Source organism: Drosophila miranda, chromosome XR (genome assembly GCF_003369915.1).
Source record: "Drosophila miranda strain MSH22 chromosome XR, D.miranda_PacBio2.1, whole genome shotgun sequence".
Lineage (NCBI taxonomy): Eukaryota > Metazoa > Arthropoda > Insecta > Diptera > Drosophilidae > Drosophila > Drosophila miranda.
Window position 1 is genome coordinate 27,907,262 of NC_046674.1, and position 21,633 is coordinate 27,928,894.

At 44.1% G+C, this 21,633-nt stretch overlaps 1 long non-coding RNA gene across 5 annotated transcripts; it reads right to left on the bottom strand.

Annotated features, from left to right (window-relative positions):
• Nucleotides 1–15,113: 15,113 nt before the first annotated feature.
• On the bottom strand, nucleotides 15,114–16,189 carry LOC117186445. Of its 5 annotated transcripts, none has more exons than XR_004471518.1 (3): nucleotides 15,698–16,154; nucleotides 15,406–15,642; nucleotides 15,114–15,216 (listed from the first exon to the last, which is right to left on the bottom strand). It is a non-coding gene; the product is annotated as an uncharacterized LOC117186445 (long non-coding RNA). The 5 variants fall into 5 exon arrangements; XR_004471521.1 differs by lacking the exon at nucleotides 15,114–15,216 and having other exon boundaries at nucleotides 15,405–15,642; nucleotides 15,698–15,805; nucleotides 15,846–16,117; XR_004471520.1 differs by lacking the exon at nucleotides 15,114–15,216 and having other exon boundaries at nucleotides 15,405–15,642; nucleotides 15,698–15,796; nucleotides 15,846–16,108.
• Nucleotides 16,190–21,633: the final 5,444 nt, after the last annotated feature.

The following is a 21,633-nucleotide window of genomic DNA, read 5'->3' on the forward strand; positions in this document are numbered from 1 at the left end:
ATTCAAAAAAATGATAAAAATGCTTGGTATATATATTTTTTAATTATTTTACTGTTACGATGAGAGGGTGGGGTGTGGTATGGAGGGGCTGTTGGAAGTGTTGGGGGATATCCAGCGAGGGGCTTTAATTATAAACTACTATCACACAGGCAACCCTTCGCTGGATGGAGTAATTAGGAGAAAACGGACCTTGTGGATCCAGGGGCTTCTAAGGTTTCTGGGGGCTTTATGGCGGCAAAATAAAATATACAAAAACAAAAATGATACAAATTAATCAAATTAAAGTTAATCAAAGAGGATGCCCATTATGGGTACACAATCAATTGGAAATCCAATCCTCTTCTCTCTCTCTCTCGCTCTCGCTCTCAAAATGCCTTCGGCTTAGTACACAACGGGTATGATACGAGTAACTATATCGTTGCTGGTTGCATCTATACACATATTGAATAGGTACTGTATATATTTATGGGTTTATTGTAGATTACGGGTTTCGGTTTAGAGTTTAGAGTGGCTTGGGGGGGCCTGGATTACGGGGTGGGGGAATCATTTTAATGATGCATTTCTTGATGAGTATGGGAGGTGGCTGTGGTGGGGTGGGGTTGGGTTTGCTTGTATGTATGTATCTTTGCAATAAACATAACGGTAACTAAATATATGTTGTAGCTCAGTCTCCAGTTGATTACCGTGTATAATTTATAACAAATCGAAACAATAAAAAAATATATATAGGTATATTTATAATATTAAATCGTATTAAACTAAGGACTATCATATATATCTGTATATGTATATGTACATAGAAATATATATCATATATTCAAAATGCTTGAAATGTACAAAAACAAACAAACAAAGTTTAGTGGGCTGCGGTTTAGGGTAGGGTTTTCTGGTTCGATTCGTAAAAGGAACGTACGTTTCCAGTTTCCTATTTCCTCTCCATTCCACTCGTTTCGCGTTTCGTTTCCATGCATTGGCTATACATAATATTATTCATGCATTTTCGTAGAAAATGAGTAAATTTCTTTTCGATTTAATTTTTTTTTTCACATGTTCACAAAATTGTATTTGGGTTTTCTAATTTTTTCCTTGGCCTTGGGATACAATGCAAGCTTGTGGGTTGTATTTTTTGTGGGTTTGTATTTGTGTTAGTTAGATTTTGATGTTTGTTTAATTTGGTGTGGTAAATTTTCGTATTGAGCGCTAGCAATTAACATTTAATTACACCGAAATGGGGAAAACATCTTACGCAGATTAGTACGAGTATACATCTATGTATATTTGTATAAGTTTTTGGTTTTGGTTTGGGGTACGGGTACGGATACGGATTGAAATTATAGAGAAGAACTTTGTAATTTTGATAATTGGTAAACAAATGCCATTTACTCGCTGGTAAACACTTGGTTCTAAACTTATATGATACAACGGCAGACATGACATGACATCCATTAGTACGTTATATCTCTAGGGGGCGGTTTGCTTTAGCCTATGTAATGTCGTTTATATGGTTATATGGTTACTGTGTACTTTATGGCAGATATAAACATACACAGAGTGGGTACAGCACATACATATGGATATGTATACATATGTATATGTGGCGTGGTGTTGTTATTGTACAATGTACATCCAGATCCATAACAATATTGATGGAATTCTGATTGGGCATACAAATACTAGTACCTCTCCGACGTTCTTGCTCATGTCTTTTTGTTTTGTTTTTTTTCTTTGAATTTCTATCTTTTTTCATAGGAAACAAAAAAAATGGACGCAAAATTATTGTTATAGTAGTATTCAAGTTGACCCATTTTGCTTTTTATGTTTGTTTAACTATTTATGTATATAGGAATATGCAAAACGTACACTTAATATATTTTATTTTTAGGTTTTTTTTTGCTTTTTTTTCCCCACGTTACTTCATTAAGGTTTCCGTTACTATATAGTAAATGCAGCTCTAAAACTTTGTATTCTCTGACATTGTTTATTTTTTAATTTCTGTGTGGGTATTGTATATAGTCCTTATGCCTGCTCAATTACATTTAATAACATTTCTATAGAAATATTCAAAGCTGAGGTAGTTTTTTCATTCATTATTTATTTACTTTAGTTTATGTTTAGTTTAGTTTACGTTTACTCCATATAGTATATATATATGTATATGTATATATATATACATGTATATACATGCACGTGGTTAGCTTACGGGTAGCATGACGGTATTACAGGTGTAGTCATCTGTAAACACAACTGTACCTCCATCTCTGGCATCTCATCTTATCGGTCATATTTAATTCATTTGGGCTTTCAGGGGGTTCTGTGTTTGTGGACAATTTAATCGTAGAACATCGAAAGCGTTTCGGAAACGAACGGATCAGTTTGGATAGGACTTGAGGAATTCAGGAAACGAAACCAACTGAAACCCGACGGGGCCAAACCAAAGCGAAAAACCGGGTACAACTAAAAATAAATTACTGAAAATACGGAAACACTGAACTACAGATAATAAAAGAAAATAATAAAAACAAGGGTGTAACAAATTTTTTTGTTTGTTTTTTTTGGGTTTTTTTTAATAATATTTTACTCTTTTTTTGTTATATTTATAGTATTTATAGATATTTTAGCTCTGTAATGTAGATACAATTTACAATGCAGATAGATCCGTGTCGTCAAATCAATCCGATTAAATGAACTTAACGTAAGATGTAAAATGTAGACGACGCAAAAAAAAGCTCTAAACTAATTTTAGATAAAGATTACAAATAAAGGTAAATTTAAAAATAATTAATGTAAAAATATTGTGTTTTTTTTTTTGTGTGTTTTTTGTAACTTTTCATATTCATTGTTATTTTTTGTATGTTTTTCATGATTTTTTTTAGTTTGGTAGGTATACATATATATAAATATATATATTTTTTTTAAAAGGCTTTTTACTATGTAGTTTTGCTCGCCATTCAAAAAAATGATAAAAATGCTTGGTATATATATTTTTTAATTATTTTACTGTTACGATGAGAGGGTGGGGTGTGGTATGGAGGGGCTGTTGGAAGTGTTGGGGGATATCCAGCGAGGGGCTTTAATTATAAACTACTATCACACAGGCAACCCTTCGCTGGATGGAGTAATTAGGAGAAAACGGACCTTGTGGATCCAGGGGCTTCTAAGGTTTCTGGGGGCTTTATGGCGGCAAAATAAAATATACAAAAACAAAAATGATACAAATTAATCAAATTAAAGTTAATCAAAGAGGATGCCCATTATGGGTACACAATCAATTGGAAATCCAATCCTCTTCTCTCTCTCTCTCGCTCTCGCTCTCAAAATGCCTTCGGCTTAGTACACAACGGGTATGATACGAGTAACTATATCGTTGCTGGTTGCATCTATACACATATTGAATAGGTACTGTATATATTTATGGGTTTATTGTAGATTACGGGTTTCGGTTTAGAGTTTAGAGTGGCTTGGGGGGGCCTGGATTACTGGGTGGGGGAATCATTTTAATGATGCATTTCTTGATGAGTATGGGAGGTGGCTGTGGTGGGGTGGGGTTGGGTTTGCTTGTATGTATGTATCTTTGCAATAAACATAACGGTAACTAAATATATGTTGTAGCTCAGTCTCCAGTTGATTACCGTGTATAATTTATAACAAATCGAAACAATAAAAAAATATATATAGGTATATTTATAATATTAAATCGTATTAAACTAAGGACTATCATATATATCTGTATATGTATATGTACATAGAAATATATATCATATATTCAAAATGCTTGAAATGTACAAAAACAAACAAACAAAGTTTAGTGGGCTGCGGTTTAGGGTAGGGTTTTCTGGTTCGATTCGTAAAAGGAACGTACGTTTCCAGTTTCCTATTTCCTCTCCATTCCAATCGTTTCGCGTTTCGTTTCCATGCATTGGCTATACATAATATTATTCATGCATTTTCGTAGAACTATAGCAGATTTTTTTTTTTTCTGTTTCTGGTTCCTGTTGTGGTTGTTGTTTGTGTTTGTGTTATACATTTAAATGTACGAATAGAGTGTGGTTCCGCCTTTCGAATTTCACATAGAGAATTCAGTGGGTGTGGATGTGTAGGGGGGTGTATCAAAATTTCTTGATTTTTGTTTTCTTATTTTTTGTAGTAGTAATATTGTAGCTTTTTCTTTGATTATTTTTTTTGGGTTTCCCTATTTTTTTGGGGCTTTTTTAATGTTTTTTTTTTTTTTAGTACATTTCTCTTACGGTCTGACACAATAGGTTTATTTTTCTTCCATTTTCGGGATGGGATCTTAAACGCTAAAAAAATATAGTAAATGTTGAAAGTTGTATTTCATGTTTGTTTTCTCGTTTGCATTGAAAAATGTTTTTCGGTTTCTGTTTTTCTCACTTTGTTTTTGTTTTTGTGTTTACTTTTTCTGTTGTTCCGCTGTTCCAATCTCTGCGTTTCGCTAAGTTGTTTGGTACAGTTTCGGAAATTTGTTGTTGTGTTGTGTCGCGACGTCTTTCAGAGTGGGTCTGATTTTCCTTTCATTTTGTTTCATTCTGACTAACTTTGCTGACTCTTTTCGTCCTTGCTGGTATTCCTGATTTTTGCTGCTCTTGATTCTGGCTGGATTTTGCGTCCAAATTTTTTTCTTTTCGAAACTAAACAAAATAGCCCCCAAGGTTAGGTTAGGTTAGGTAGAGACGGCCGCCAAGCTCGCTCGGAGCCCAGCACACTTAGGCCGGTTTCGGCCCGTTGTGATACCGCTTGGGATCATTCCCTCCCTGCAGATGAGACTTCATGTCAACAGTTGTCCCATCCAGATGCCCTTATAAAGTTGACGATCTTTCTGGGACATAGCGTGGACATCTCCGAGATGTCGTTCAGAAAGGCAGAGCCCAAGTGATGCAGCCTCCTTCTGCTGAGAGCTGGACAGGAACAGAACAGGTGTTCCACTGTTTCCTCCTCGTCCTCGTCTCTGCAGCTGCGGCAGAAATCATTGTATGGGGTACCCAGCCTGCTTGCGTGGGTGCCTACTAGCCAGTGTCCTGTGAGGGAACGTATGACTGCGCTGCACCTTTCCCTGCCTAGTTTGCAGAGCTCTGAGGTGCGCTTCTTATCTATGGTCGGCCATGTTTGCCGAGCTGTGCGACAACGTGGCCCTATTTGCCACTTGTTGTCTATCAGTCGCGTGTACTGCTCCTTTATGATGAGCTTGCAGGTGGCCATAGGCATACAAATATCCTCCTTATCTTGGAGAAGGGGGGTTGTAGTGCCAGATCTGGCCAGCTCGTCCGCTATGCAGTTGCCCTCGATATCCCGGTGGCCCGGGACCCATATAAGGCTGATAGCAAATTGCTGAGCCATCTCGTGAAGAGATCTGCGGCACTTCGCCACAGTAGCCGAGTTCGAGGAGATCTCGTTAAGTGATCTGATCGCAGCTTGGCTTGGCTGTCGCTGTAGATGTTTAGATTGGTTGCCGTGGTGGTAACCGTGTGAAGGCAGTACAGAGCCTCCCTGATTGCTGTAACTTCCGCTTGGAAGACGCTACAGTGATCCAGTGAGCCTGAAAGATTGCCTTATGTTAAGTTGTTCAGAGTAGATTCCTCCTCCAACCCTGCCGTCCAGTTTTGAGCCATCCGTGAAGATGCTTATGGCCCCGTCTGGGCCGGGGAGTCCCTCGAGCCAATCGTCTCTATGAGGGATGATTATGCTGAATGGAGTCTCCGTGTGCTCCATTGGAACTTGATAGTCCGTTCTTGCTGGGACCATGTTGTTTTTATTTAGTATAGATGAGTGACCTATGTTCTGGGGTACCCATTGTTCAGAGTCCCTAAGACGTATTGCTGCCATTTCTGCCCGCTCCTTTCCTGCATAGTCAAGGCTCTGAAGGCATAACATGGCGTTTAGCGCATCATTTGGTGTAGTTCGAAGAGCTCCACTGATGCAGAGGGCGGCTGTTCGCTGAACCTTGCCCAGCTGATTGGTGATTGTCCTTTTTGTTAGGGCAGGCCACCAGACAGTAACTCCGTAGAGTATTATAGGTCTGACTATTGCCAGATATATCCATCGGACTATGCTTGGGTTCATGCCCCACTTTAGGCCGATAGCTTTTTTGCAAGTATAGAGTGCTGTCGTTGCCTTCCTCACTCTATCCTTGACATTCAGGTTCTAGCTAAGCTTTTTGTCAATTACCAACCCTAAGTAACTGGCACTGTCGCTGAAGGAGAGCCTGTATCCGTTTAGTGTTGGGGGGTTGAGGGCGGGACCTTGTATTTTTTTGTGAATAACACGAGCTCCGCTTTCGAGGGATTTAGTCCCAATCCGCGCGATTCTGTCCATTCGGACAACCGAGCAAGCTTTGCGGTCATTAGGTCGCATAGTGTTTGGGGGTATTTCCCCGCACAGATAATTGCAACGTCATCCGCGTATGCCACTACTTTACAGCCCCCCTCTTCCAGGTCGCATAGAATCTTATTGACTGCAATGTTCCATAGAAGAGGAGACAGAACTCCCCCTTGCGGGGTTCCTCTGTTGACATACCTTGACTGGGTGGACGATCCCATCGATGATGTCACCGTCCTGCGTATGAGCAATTGATCAATGAGCATCACCAAGTGACGGTCCACCCCCAGGTCAGTCAGGGCTTCTGTAATGGCGCCCGGTGTGACGTTGTTGAAGGCTCCCTCGATATCGAGAAAAGCTATTAGTGAGTATTCTTTGAGATGCAGGGATTTTTCTACACTCGAGATCACTTCGTGAAGTGCCGTTTCCGTGGATTTTCCTTTCCGGTAGGCATGCTGCGCACTTGAGTACAGCTGGGGACTTATGGTAGTCCGTAATTGTAACCCGATAAGTCTCTCAAAGGTTTTGAGTAGTAAAGACGATAAACTGATTGGTCTAAAGTCTTTCGGGGTTGAGTGTGAGGCTTTGCCTGCTTTAGGGATGAAAACTATCCTAGCCTTAAGCCACGCTTGCGGTATTGTACATACCGCCAGTATCTTCCTGAAGATACTATGTAGCCAGTTGGTGGCCGTCTCCCCGGCCTTCTGAAGTTGGGCCGGGATTACCTGGTCCGGGCCTGGCGATTTAAACGGGTTGAAGCTGTTTACTGCCCAACTTATGTTCCGTTTTGTAAGGATATGGTCCATCGATTCTACCGATCCCTCTCCTGGGAGGTGTGACGGCTCGGTGGATGTGCATCCGGGGAAATGCGTGTCGAGCAGAATGTGTAGGGACTCCTCACTAGAGTTGGTCCACGTGCCATCATTCTTTTTGAGGTAACCTCTCTTATAGCCTTCCTCGTTTGCTTTTTGTATAGTGCTAGACTGGTTTTATAGTCTGCCCAGTGAGTATCCTCCTTAGTTCTTGTGGCTCTATTGAATAGAGTCCTACAAGTTCTACGAAGGGTGTCTAGTTGCTTAGACCACCAGGGGGGTTTCTTTTTCCCCCTTGGTCTGGTAGAAGGGCATGCTGCCTTGAAGGCTTTGTTGCACGCATCCGTAAACCTGTTCACAAGACGGTTTAGGTTGTCTTCAGTGTTCGGGCAATTAGGGGCGTTAGGAGGGAGTAGCTCCTCCAGGGTTGTGTTATATTTTTCCCAGTTGGCTTTTCTGGGGTTGATATAGTCGGTTGGTTTGGGAATATCGAAGGATAATATCGGCTCGATATACCAGTGGTCCGAGAAGGAGTGGTCTCCTAGGACTCTCCAGCTCTTGATTGTGTCCAGCAGTTTGCTTGACACTAGCGTGAGGTCAATGACCTCCTGCCGATTTTTATACCCGATACTCAAAATGAGTATTGGGGTATATTAGATTTGTGGTAAAAGTGGATGTGTGTAACGTCCAGAAGGAATCGTTTCCGACCCCATAAAGTATATATATTCTTGATCAGCATCAATAGCCGAGTCGATTGAGCCATGTCTGTCTGTCCGTCCGTCCGTCTGTCCGTCTGTCCGTCCGTCCGTCTGTCCGTCCCCTTCAGCGCCTAGTGCTCAAAGACTATGAGAGCTAGAGCAACGATGTTTTGGATCCAGACTTCTGTGATATGTCACTGCTACAAAAATATCTCAAAACTTCGCCCCGACCACTTCCGCCCCCACAAAGGGCGAAAATCTGTTGCATCCACAATATTGCAGATTCGTGAAAACTAAAAACGCAGAATCATAGATCACGACCATATCTATCAGATTGCTGAATCTGGATCAGATCGGATCATTTTTGTAGCCAAAAGCAAGGAATCAATTTGCAGTGGCTACGCAGCGCCCGACGTCACGCTCAGACTGATTTTCTGTCTCTCTCGCACGCACTCTTTGTCGTGTCGTTTAATATTAGCGGCGTCTGCCAGAGGAGAGCCATACTGACTTAGTATCGGGTATAACTGTAGAGTTGCGGTGTCCGCAGCAACTCACAACGTTCCCCCTCGTTTTTTATATATGTATGTACATATACAAGAATATTTATATAACAAAGAAAAACAAAAAGATAAAAAGGAAACGTAAAAGTAAAAGAAAAAGTAAAAGTAAAGGAAGAAAATTGAAGAGAGAAAGAAAACGTTTTTAGCGGTACAAACACGAGTACAAATCAAGAGTTTTATTATTATTGTATTTTTTATTTCGAATCTTTTTTTGGTCATCTATATCTATGAGAATCGAGTTTTACATATTTAAATGAAAGTTTTTAGGCCATTACTATACGAGGAAATATGGGAGATTTGTTTTTCAAATTTTGAAGGCACTAAGGCAGGAAGGCAGAAGATAGATAGGGAGGTAAGACAGGAGACAGAGACATTCTTTTTAAAACGCGAAGATAACGATTAGCGATAGCGATAGGGATAACGATGTGAAGCGAGTTTTAACGTAAGCCTAGCCAGCAGCAACAGGAACTTAACGAAGAAAGCCAACTAGACTAGGAGTACAGAACCGTTAACAAAGCAGGAAAGCAAGAAAGCCGGACAGCCGGAAAGCAGAGAAAAGCAGTAAACCAGCAAATAGCCCAGCACGCAAGACGCCTCTCACACAGTGAAATCGACGATAGGGAAACGCAGACACGCAGAAAAAGAGCTAAATGAAAACTAAACTATAATGAAAATGAAGCAAGAAGAAGAATTAAGAAAATATTTATAAATGAAATAAAGATCCGATGAAATAGCATTTGAAAAAGAGATCAGATCATGAAAAAGTTGAATTAGAATAAAAAAAATAAAATACAAATTGGGGGTTATTTTGTTTAGTTTCGAAAAGAAAAAAATTTGGACGCAAAATCCAGCCAGAATCAAGAGCAGCAAAAATCAGGAATACCAGCAAGGACGAAAAGAGTCAGCAAAGTTAGTCAGAATGAAACAAAATGAAAGGAAAATCAGACCCACTCTGAAAGACGTCGCGACACAAAACAACAACAAATTTCCGAATCTGTACCAAACAACTTAGCGAAACGCAGAGATTGGAACAGCGGAACAACAGAAAAAGTAAACACAAAAACAAAAACAAAGTGAGAAAAACAGAAACCGAAAAACATTTTTCAATGCAAACGAGAAAACAAACATGAAATACAACTTTCAACATTTACTATATATTTTTAGCGTTTAAGATCCCATCCCGAAAATGGAAGAGAAATAAACCTATTGTGTCAGACCGTAAGAGAAATGTACTTAAAAAAAAACAACATGAAAAAAGCCCCAAAAAAATAGGGAAACCCAAAAAATAAAAAATAATACAAAAAATAAGAAAACAAAAATCAAGAAATTTTGATACACCCCCCTACACATACACACACACTGAATTCTCTATGTGAAATTCAAAAGGCGGAACCACACTCTATTCGTAAATTTAAATGTATAACACAAATACATACAACAACCACAACAGGAACCAGAAACAGAAAAAAAAAATCTGCTATAGTTCTACGAAAATGCATGAATAATATTATGTATAGCCAATGCATGGAAACGAAACGCGAAACGAGTGAAATGGAGAGGAAATAGGAAACTGGAAACGTACGTTCTTTTTACGAATCGAACCAGAAAACCCTACCCTAAACCGCAGCCCACTAAACTTTGTTTGTTTGTTTTTGTACATTTCAAGCATTTTGAATATATGATATATATTTCTATATACATAAACATATACATATATATATGATAGTCCTTAATTTAATACGATTTAATATTATAAATATACCTATATATATTTTTTTATTGTTTCGATTTGTAATAAATTATACACGGTAATCAACTGGAGACTGAGCTACAACATATATTTAGTTACCGTTATGTTTATTGCAAAGATACATACATACAAGCAAACCCAACCCCACCCCACCACAGCCACCTCCCATACTCATCAAGAAATGCATCATTAAAATGATTCCCCCACCCCGTAATCCAGGCCCCCCCAAGCCACTCTGAACTCTAAACCGAAACCCGTAATCTACAATAAACCCATAAATATATGCAGTACCTATTCAATATGTGTATAGATGCAACCAGCAACGATATAGTTACTCGTATCATACCCGTTGTGTACTAAGCCGAAGGCATTTTGAGAGCGAGAGCGAGAGAGAGAGAGAAGAGGATTGGATTTCCAATTGATTGTGTACCCATAATGGGCATCCTCTTTGATTAACTTTAATTTGATTAATTTGTATAATTTTTGTTGTTGTGTATTTCATTTTGCCGCCATAAAGCCCCCAGAAACCTTAGAAGCCCCTGGATCCACAAGGTCCGTTTTTTCCTAATTACTCCATACAGCGAAGGGTTGCCTGTGTGATAGTAGTTTATAATTAAAGCCCCTCGCTGGATATCCCCCAACACTTCCAACAGCCCCTCCATACCACACCCCACCCTCTCATCGTAACAGTAAAATAATTAAAATATATATATACCAAGCATTTTTATCATTTTTTTGAATGGCGAGCAAAACTACATAGTAAAAAGCCTTTTAAAAAAAGTATATATATTTATATATATGTATACCTACCAAACTAAAAAAAATCATGAAAAACATACAAAAAATAACAATGACAATTAAAAGTTACAAAAAACACACAAAAAAACACAATATTTTTACATTAATTATTTTTAAATTTACCTTTATTTGTAATCTTTATCTAAAATTAGTTTAGAGCTTTTTTTTTGCGTCGTCTACATTTTAAATCTTACGTTAAGTTCATTTAATCGGATTGATTTGACGACACGGATCTATCTGCATTGTAAATTGTATCTACATTACAGAGCTAAAATATCTATAAATATTATAAATATAACAAAAAAAAGGGTAAAATATTATTAAAAAAAACCCCAAAAAAAAACAAACAAAAAAATTTGTTACACCCTTGTTTTTATTATTTTCTTTTATTTATCTGTAGTTCAGTGTTTCCGTATTTTCAGTAATTTATTTTTAGTTGTACCCGGTTTTTCGCTTTGGTTTGGCCCCGTCGGGTTTCAGTTGGTTTCGTTTCCTGAAGTCCTATCCAAACTGATCCGTTCGTTTCCGAAACGCTTTCGATGTTCTACGATTAAATTGTCCACAAACACAGAACCCCCCTGAATGCCCAAATGAATTAAATATGACCGATAAGATGAGATGCCAGAGATGGAGGTACAGCTGTGTTTTCAGCTGGCACCCTTACTGGGGCTCACCTACGGCCAACCTAAGAAGGAAAACTTTAGCCTCCTTCCTAGACCATTCCAACTACATCCTCCTAAACGACAAATCCCCCACCCACTTCTCAACACACAAGACATTCACCCACATTGACCTCTCCCTAGCATCAGCAACTATTGCTCCAGAACTCCTCTGGGAAGTAATAGACGACCTCCACGGTAGCGACCACTTCCCCATACTAATCTCTCTCTTCAACAACCCATCGCTCCCAAACCTTACCTCTAAACCGTCCTTCAAACTGAAAAGAGCCGACTGGGACCTATACCAAAAACACATCCATAAACTCAACTCCACTACCCAAACAAGCGACAACGTCAACAAAGAAAAAGCTCTAATTAAAAAAATAATAATCCATAGCGACCACCTTTCCATCCCCCAAAACACCACTTTCTCCCTCCCCCGTACCGTTCCCTGGTGGAACAAAGAACTAGCAATCCTTAAAAGTTTAAAAATCACTAAATGGAAAAAGCTCAAACGAGACATAAACAACACCACCTACATAGAATATAAAAAAGCAAATGCCAAATTCAAAAGAGCAATCAGGAAAGCTAAACAGAAATCGATTCTTGATTTCACAGCCCAAATACACCCTACCTCTGACACACCCTCAACATGGTCTAACATCAGACGACTATGCGGACTTTACCCTGTCAAAAACATTCACAATATTTTCAACCCCCACACCCAAACAGACACAACCAACCAAACCGAAATAGCCAACTCCTTCGCCCACACGTGGTCAGAAGAAGGTCATGATCGTAATTTCTCCCCAACATTCCGTTCGAACAAATCCCAAACAGACTCTCTTATCAACTATACCCCAACTCCATCAGCATTTGAAATTGAAAAGGACATTACATTCATAGAATTCTCATCAGCTCTGTACTCCCTGAAAGGCCACACCCCCGGCCTCGACCGAATCTCATACTCCATGATAAAAAACGCACCCCCCACCCTCAAAATCAGAATAATAAACCACTTTAACAAAATACTTGACTCATACATCCCTCAATCGCTCAAACTCAGCCTAGTCCTCCCGATCCTAAAACCACAAAAACCACTAACAGACATAAAATCCTACAGACCCATATCACTTAATTCATGCCTAGCCAAAACACTCGATAAGATAGTGGCAAAAAGGTTGTGGTGGTTTGTTTTAAACAACAAATTAATTCACAACAGCCAACTAGGTTTTAAAAGAGGCAAATCGGTAATAGATAGTCTACTCTACGTAGACCACCTAGCTACCAGAGCCATCGCCCTAAAAAAACATCTCACCTTAATATCCCTTGACTTCACCAAAGCTTTCGACAAAATAGGAATCCACTCCATCATCCAACAACTAAAAAAATGGAAAGTAGGTCCACGAATATTACAATACGTCATAAACTTCATGTCAAAGAGGAAAATCCTGGTGAAAAGTGGCTCGAACCTCTCGAACACCGTCCCTCTCCCCAACGGCATACCCCAAGGCTCCCCCATCTCAGTTATCCTTTTTCTTATAGCGTACAACCCCCTCTCCGAAATCTTATCCTCTCACAAGCAGATCAAATTCAGTGCATACGCCGACGACTTCCTCCTTATCATCCAACACAGCAAAAGGAAAAGCCCCACAACCGACATCCAAACAATCCTCAACCAAATAAGCAGCTGGTGCACTCAGTCAGGTGCAGACCTATCCAAAGATAAAAGCCAACTTCTACACATATGTCGCAAACATAACTGCAAACCTAAATTCATTACTGGCAACACATCCATCAACCAAAACAACTCACTCAGACTACTAGGCCTCACACTTAACTCTAGATACAACTGGAACTCACATATCAATAAACTCAAAATAGACCTTGCCAAGCCACTGGGCATTATCAAACACCTCTCGTCCTTAAAATACAACTGCCACACCTCATCACTTGTACAAATTATCAAATCTCTAATCATATCCAAAGTCGACTTCTGCCTCCCCATATACGGTTACGCACCAAAAAGCCAGCTTAACCGCCTGAAATCTACGATTAACGCAGCAACAAGAGCCGCCCTGGGTGCATTCCGCACCACACCCACTAACAACTTTTATCCGAAGCCAACCTTCACACCTTGGAAAACAAGCGAGATTTTCTAACTGGCAAAATATTTAAAAACCTCATCCACGCTAAAGACACCCCCCTAAACTCACTCCCAAAAAACCAAAAAAAAAAAAAAAAACACAGACTGCTTAGCACGATTGACAGAGCCAAACAAATATCCCAGAATAACCTCATACCGTTCTCCCCGATTAAAACCTCCAACACCAATAAATTCAACATGACAACCATCCTTAAAGCAACCAACATCACCCTATCCAAACACGATAAAAACACCACCCCCCAATAGTCTTCCACCAACTCTTCCACTCCGTCAAATCCAACCTCCACCAACACACCTTCCTATACACAGACGGGTCCAAAGCAGCAGGCATTACCAGCTATAGCATCTGCAATGAGACATCAACCATAAAATCCGGACTACTTCCACAGTACTCCTCAGTCCTTTCCAGCGAAATCATAGCTATCCACGAAGCCATTCTACTAAGCCGCAACAAACGCGGAAGATACGCTATCTGCACTGATTCACTCTCCTCTATATCCGCAATTACCAATCCCAACAATCCCTCGTACTACCCCACCACAATCCGTAACCTCGTCACCAAACTTTTCCCAAAAATAACAATTATATGGATACCTAGCCACATTGGCATAAAAGGGAACGAAATTGCTGACACCGCAGCCAAAACTACCTCCAAACTACCCCTCATATATACCACCAATCATAATTCTAACGACATCTCACTATACCTTAAGAAAATCCTCATAACTAAACAAACAGACCTCCTCACTAAGACTTCCCCCTGGTACCAACAAGTTATCAACCTATCTTCCACTCATCCTCCCCCCAAAAACCTAAACAACCTTAACAGAAGACTCCAAGTCATCCTAAATAGATTGAGACTAGGGCACACAAGATTCACCAATGCCCACTACATGGATAAAACATCCTCCAACGCATGCCCACTGTGCCACAACCCAACCATAGACATAAGACACATACTATACACATGCCCCGCCCTCTCTCTTCAAAGATCCTCAATATTCCATAACACCGACCCCATGCAATACATCTCCAACCCTAACACCAAAAATGCAAAAATAATCCTCAACTATCTAGACCAATCTAAAATCATTCACTACATATAACCTCATAAACAATCATCCCTGTACATATACATATACACAATTAGTATTTTAGATAATAATTCCTCCACAACATATAATAACGTATAGAACCAACCCTGTACATATGTATATAAGTACATACATCCTCAAACGTATAATAATACTATAGTGAGCTTAAGGCCTCAGCAGCTATAGCCCCATACCCTGTTAATACCAAGTTTTAACTATTTATTAGCTTTATATAATAATAATAAATAATAATAATATATACATAAATAGTTAAACAAACATAAAAAGCAAAATGGGTCAACTTGAATACTACTATAACAATAATTTTGCGTCCATTTTTGTTGTTTCCTATGAAAAAAGATAGAAATTCAAAGAAAAAAAACAAAACAAAAAGACATGAGCAAGAACGTCGGAGAGGTACTAGTATTTGTATGCCCAATCAGAATGCCATCAATATTGTTATGGATCTGGATGTACATTGTACAATAACAACACCACGCCACATATACATATGTATACATATACATATATACATACATATAACACAGAGTGTGAAAAAACCCGGGTCGGTCGCGCGCCTCCGTTGCTCCTGTGTTTGCGCCGCGCTCCGTGTGTCTGCGGAGCCGCCGGGGGTGGAATAGGCCCTGGGCTGACGAGGTACCGTTCTGGCTATCAGGGCAGGTCGAGCTCCTCCTCGTTGTGCCCGCCTCCGATCCAGGCTGGCGGTTCTTTTCTTCCGCGTCGGCGGTAGCATCCACTGAGTGAAGTGACTGGCTATAACTCAAAGAGAGAGTGAGCGGTAAGCGAGCGTACATCCACCCATACTTACCCTATGGGCGCGATGCCTACTGAGCTTTACTCTGGACTCCTGGCCCGAGCAGACCGTGTCCAAACCCAAGAAGGTCGTCAATCAGGATTTTAAAGCAATCTGCCATGGCTAAATTAATTTGGGGTTTGTCACTCAAACTCCAACTCACTCATAACACTCACGAAGCTCCCGGGGTGAGTTTCTCTCCTCCTCTCACCGGCCCAAGATGGATGGCGACGGAGTTGCCATGTCAGGCAACTGAGTTGCCTGCACCGCGCGAGTATGCGTAGGTTGGCCGTTTTAAGGCCCGACATAATGCACCAGTTGCCTTAGCTTCTTTAGGATGAGCTCCACGTTTTTCTGTATGTCTATTTTCCTGATCAGAGCAACAGCTGCTGACCAGGGCTACAAGACGGCGATAGCCTACTCATCGCAGGCGTGTCCCACCGTCAGAGGGCGCTGCTACGTAGCACGTAGAGGAAGACGAGCACCGGCAGATAGCGCTGCATCATACATCCTAGAAGTATACCACGACTTTTCGGCCCCCTCACCATGGGTCTATAGGATTTGGCATAGTGGAACTGATGGGGATATTTAGAGGCTCACACTGCACATCGGCGCTTTCTGAGGCCATCGGGTACACAACGGGTCCCGGAGCTGTCCTCCTGCCAACCCCAGCGCTACGGCGGCGTCCCCTTTAACGGGGCGCTGGATACCGAGAAGGGGCGGTATAACCCCAGCGACTATCGTCTGGATGAAATTCCCGGCCATCGCGGGATGCCCAGGATAAGCCTTTATAGTGGACCCATCGGTGCCATAGGCGCCTTGGTAGGTACTATACCGCCCGTAACACCGAGACCAGTAAGGTGTTACGTACGACCCACTGGAACCCCCCTTACGTACATTAGACTGTGGGCTGACGGCGTCGGCATTCTATGACCTGAGTAGGCAGGCTGAACCCCTGTTGAAATGGCTCATAGGTTAATGTCTCCACCGCCCCCGTCTCGTTAAAGCCTTGGCAGGCCTCGTTTAACGCTTCCTGGCCGTCCCACTATTGTGGTTGCGTAGGCTTGGTTGATTCATATCCCAACTAGCACCGATCTGGCTCTGAACCCTGGTGCTCATAAGGCCCAGGGTCAACCCTCGCATGGACCTCACTCCACGGAAAGACACCCATGGGATCACCACGGTGACTACGTACTGCGGCCAGGAATAACGAACTCGAGTGGAGATTCTTTTTACATGGACAACACCCCCCACACACCAAACACACAGATAGAGAAGATGACTGAGGACGCAGTCTTTGGTAGGCGCAACGCCCTTACCAGATCCCCACCACCGTCAGCACCTGCGAAAGCTCAGGGCTCGAGCATGTTCAAGCCCGGCCCGGATGGCAAAGAGAAGGAGCGACCGCACTCTGACCCATTAGAGATGCTAAAAAACCTGGGTACTCGGGCCAATGAGCTGGTCAAGAGGATGAACGACCAGCGGCATGTGGACAACGTGATGAAAGATTTAGCCCTGAGAGTGGTAACCCTTCAGGCCCTGGTGGTCAACAATTTCGAGAAGCTGCACACCAGGACAATTGAGACCGCCACTACTGGTACCCAAACAGCTGCGAAGGCGCCGCACACCGGCTCAAAGAGGCTGCGCGAGTCGCCTCAAATGGCTGCGGAGCCCACAAAGAGGCAGAGAGGCACAAAGCTTCAACAAGCGTCGACCCAGCTCAAACCGCCGGCGCAGTCCCAGGATGAACTAACCCCCTCGGGTACAGTGGACCATGGTGCCACCCCAGCCGCTAAGAAACAGCTCAAGTGGCAGCAGGTGGGCCCTAGGGTAAGGAAAAAAAGGGAGCCCCGTGAGCGCGAGCCAAGGCCAGACGCAATAATCATTCAACCCCAGGGCGAGCTTAGCTATAGCGACATCCTCCGTATGGTCACCAGGCGCCAGGATGGCAAGCTTCAGGAGGTAGGGGATAATGTTAACAGAATCCGGAGGACGGCAAAGGGCGAGCTGCTGCTCGAGCTCAACGGCGCGAGCAAAAGCAACACAGCTAAGCTCAAGGAGGATATCAGCGCGGCACTGGGACTGCAGACGGGCATCAGGGCGGTGTCAGAAGAACTCTGCGTGGAGGTCAGGGATCTCGACAGCCTGGTCGAGAAGGAGGACATCGCAGCAGCGATAGCTGCATCGATAGACGCCCCCAGCGTGGACACCAGCGCCATTAAAAGCCTGAGGCCATCGTTCGCTGGTACGCAACTGGCAGTTGTGTGCCTGCCGCCCGTGCAGGCAAGAGCCCTGCTCATGGTGGGGAAACTTAAAGTCGGATGGACAAGCGGTAGGATCCGGGAGCGGACAGCTCAACGACGATGCTACAGGTGTCTGGAGTTTGGGCATCTAGCAATCAGGTGCAAGAGCGCGGTGGATCGCACCGGATGCTGCCTCAGATGCGGCGTGAACGGGCACAAGGCGGCAACCTGTCAATGCGATCCGCGGTGTTTCATCTGCACCGCTAACAACAGCAATGAGACGAACCATTATGCGGCTAGCAGGAGATGTCCAGCAGCCAGGAGCATGCCCAGCTTGCCGGCCCAATAATGAAGGTTATGCAGCTCAACCTCAACCACTGCGCTGCGGCTCAAGACCTGCTGAGCCAATCCATAAGAGAATTGGCAATTGACCTCGCCATCCTCAGCGAGCCATATCAAACTAGGGAGTCCCCTGGGTTCATCTTGGATGCCACCAAAAAGGCCGCGATATGGCTATGCGGGGCCACGCCATTGCAGCTTTCCCTCTCAAGCGCTGCTGCTGGGTTTGTGCGCGCTAAGGTCGGAGCGTCTACCTTGCCCCACGCCTGACGCTCTCCGAGTTCGCAGGTACTCTAGACAACCTAGCGGCTGATGCTAGAGGACGTCACCCAGTAGCCATTGGAGGGGACTTCAACGCGTGGGCTGAGGAGTGGGGAAGCGTGGCGACGAATGCGAGAGGTAGAGCTCTGCTGGAGATCATTGCGCCCCTGGACATCGCGCTCCTCAACGAGGGAAACCAGCATACCTTCTCCAGAGCAGGAACAGGATCGGTCATCGACCTTACATTTGTCAGCAGCTCACTTTTTAATTCATCGGGCTGGAGCATCAGTAACATCTACACAGGGAGCGACCACAGGGCAATTATATGGGACACAGGCCAACAGACGTCTAGCGTAGAGACAGCTGCGCCCAGATGGAGATGCTATCGCGACGAAACGCTCAATACGGCCCTGTTCATGGAGCTTATGTCCAACCTCACGGCGAATGGAAATGCTGAATGCATGGCCAACCATGTCATGGAGCATCTGGAGGCAGCATGCACTGCCACCATGGCGCAGAGGAAGCACTACGGTCGCCACCACCAACCTGTGTTCTGGTGGAACGAGGACATTGCCGCGCTACGCCGGGAATGCAACCAAGCTCGACGACGCTACCAGCGCTCGCGCGGAAGCACTGCCTGGGCCGAACAAGGCTCCTGGGCCGGACTCTATCCCGAACAGGGCCCTCTCCACGCGTCCGGACATCTTTGCGAAGCTGCTAAATCAGTGCCTTCGGGAAGGAGTGTTCCCTGTGAGGTGGAAAATACAGAAGCTAGTGCTTATTCCCAAGCCAGGCAAGCCGCCGGGGACAGCGTCGTCGTATAGGCCTATCTGCCTAATCGTCACCGCGGGTAAACTGCTTGAGAAGGTGGTCTGCGCGCGACTGGAACGCTCCATCGCGGAGGCTGGCGACCTCTCACCGCACCAATACGGCTTTCGCAAGGCCCGATCCACGATAGACGCCGTTCGTAAGGTGGTGGACATTGCCTCCGGTGCAATTGCCGGCACTCGGTGGAAAGGCGGCGGGAAAGAGTACTGCCTAGTAGTCACCCTAGACATTAAGAACGCGTTCAACACGGCGAGGTGGAGCTGCATCCTAAGGGCGCTGGAGAGTTTCGACACACCCAGGTACCTGCAGCGGATGGACAAAGCTACTTTGAGAGAAGGCTGCTTTTGTACGACACGCAGGCTGGCACGGAGGAATACGAGGTATCGGCAGGCGTCCCGCAGGGTTCAGTGCTTGGCCCCACTCTGTGGAACGCAATGTATGACGGCATCTTGCGACTCAGCCTCCCCCACGGAGTACACATGGTGGGTTTTGCAGACGATGTGGCTGTCCTAGTGGTGGCAAAAGACCTGTCCGTCGTGGAAACGACCTGCAACCAAACGATAGCGCGCATTCAACAGTGGCTGGACCTGGTCGGGCTCGAACTCGCACCCCACAAAACAGAGGCAGTGCTGGTATCCAGCCGGAAGAAAGTCGAGACGGCCAACATCTCAGTGGCAGGTACCCTGGTTTCGTCTAAGCGCGCTATCAAATACCTTGGTGTCCTGGTGGACACACGTCTCTGCTTTCGGGAGCACTTGGCCTACATGGGCACGAGGGCGGCGACCACCAACGGTGCGCTCTCGAGGCTAATGCTGAACACCCGAGGACCAAAGCAATGGCGGCGACAACTGCTAACGAGGTCACGAGATCGGTGATGCTATATGCGGCGCCAATCTGGGCAAAGGCCCTTCGAACAGCGAGCTACGCACGGGGTCTGGCAGCCACGCACCGCCTCTCTTCGATTCGGATCACCAGTGCCTTCCGAACGGTCTCGGACGAGGCAGCACACGTGATCGCGGGCATAGCACCCCTGGAATTCCTGGCGGATGAACGGTCCACATACTACCAGGAAACACATGGCAGAGGAATGGACGCGGCGGCGAAAAGGCAGGTACGCATGGCGTGCAAACAGGAGAGAGAGGGGCGTTGGACCCACCAGCTTATCCCGTCCATCGACGCGTGGGTAAGCAGGAAGCACGGGCAGGTCAACTTTTACCTGACTCAGCTCCTCAGTGGTTACGGCTGCTTCCGAAGCTACCTTCATCGCTTCGGGCACGCGGACTCCGCAGAATGCTCTTGGTGCGGGCACTACGTGGAGGAGGATGCTGAGCATGCGATATTTTCGTGTGGCAGGTTCGCAGCGCAGCGCCAGCGGCTAGAAGAAGCGCTGGGTGGAGCCGTAGTCAAGCAGAGCTTGGTGCCGTGCATGCTCCTGTCCCCGGAAATCTGGGAGGCGACGAGCTGCTTCGCGGCGACCATTATGAGGGAACTGCGCGCTGTTGAGCACCAGACAAGAGTCCAGTTACGTTGGACGTTGACATGCAATGACTGCATCTTTCAAGAGGCGATGCAGTTACTGCACCGTCAAGTGGCCCGTGTGACACCAGCAGAAGGCTGTTACAAGCGGATCCCAGGCAAAACGCAGCCCTCCTCCCGCCCAACCGACCGAGGGGCGCTGCCGCATGACGCGCGGTGCGTAGCCGAACCAAACGCGAACATGCAAGAAAGATAGCTATTAGACTAACATTCGAGGAAAATTAGTACTAAACTAACTAAGAAACTAAGCATGCAATCAAAGTACAAATACCACTACAGTTACTAATTAATAGAAAGGTGTGTAAGGATTAATAATTTAATAAGAGGAAGAGAATTAGTGGTGGATATAATATGGTAGAGGGAATTATAATCCGAGCATAAGACCCTAAACGGTTCTTGCAAGGAATAATTCGATCTACAAAGTGGAAGAAACAACGGTATAAAATTTCTAGTCAGTCTAATAGGAATCGTGAAGTTTATGCGGCTCAACAGATCAGGGCTGTCTATGTCACCCCTGATCAAGTTGTGCATAAATATCACACCAAGCATTTTTCTACGGTTAACTAAGGATGGGAGGTTTACTAATAGTAGTCTACTAGAGTAAGATGGGAGTCTTACACCCGCATTCCAGTTAAGGCCCCGCAGAGCAAAGAGTAAAAAGTTTTTCTGTACTGATTCTATACGGTCCTGGTGTACTTTGTACTGAGGGCACCATACACAGGAGCCGTATTTTAAGATCGGACG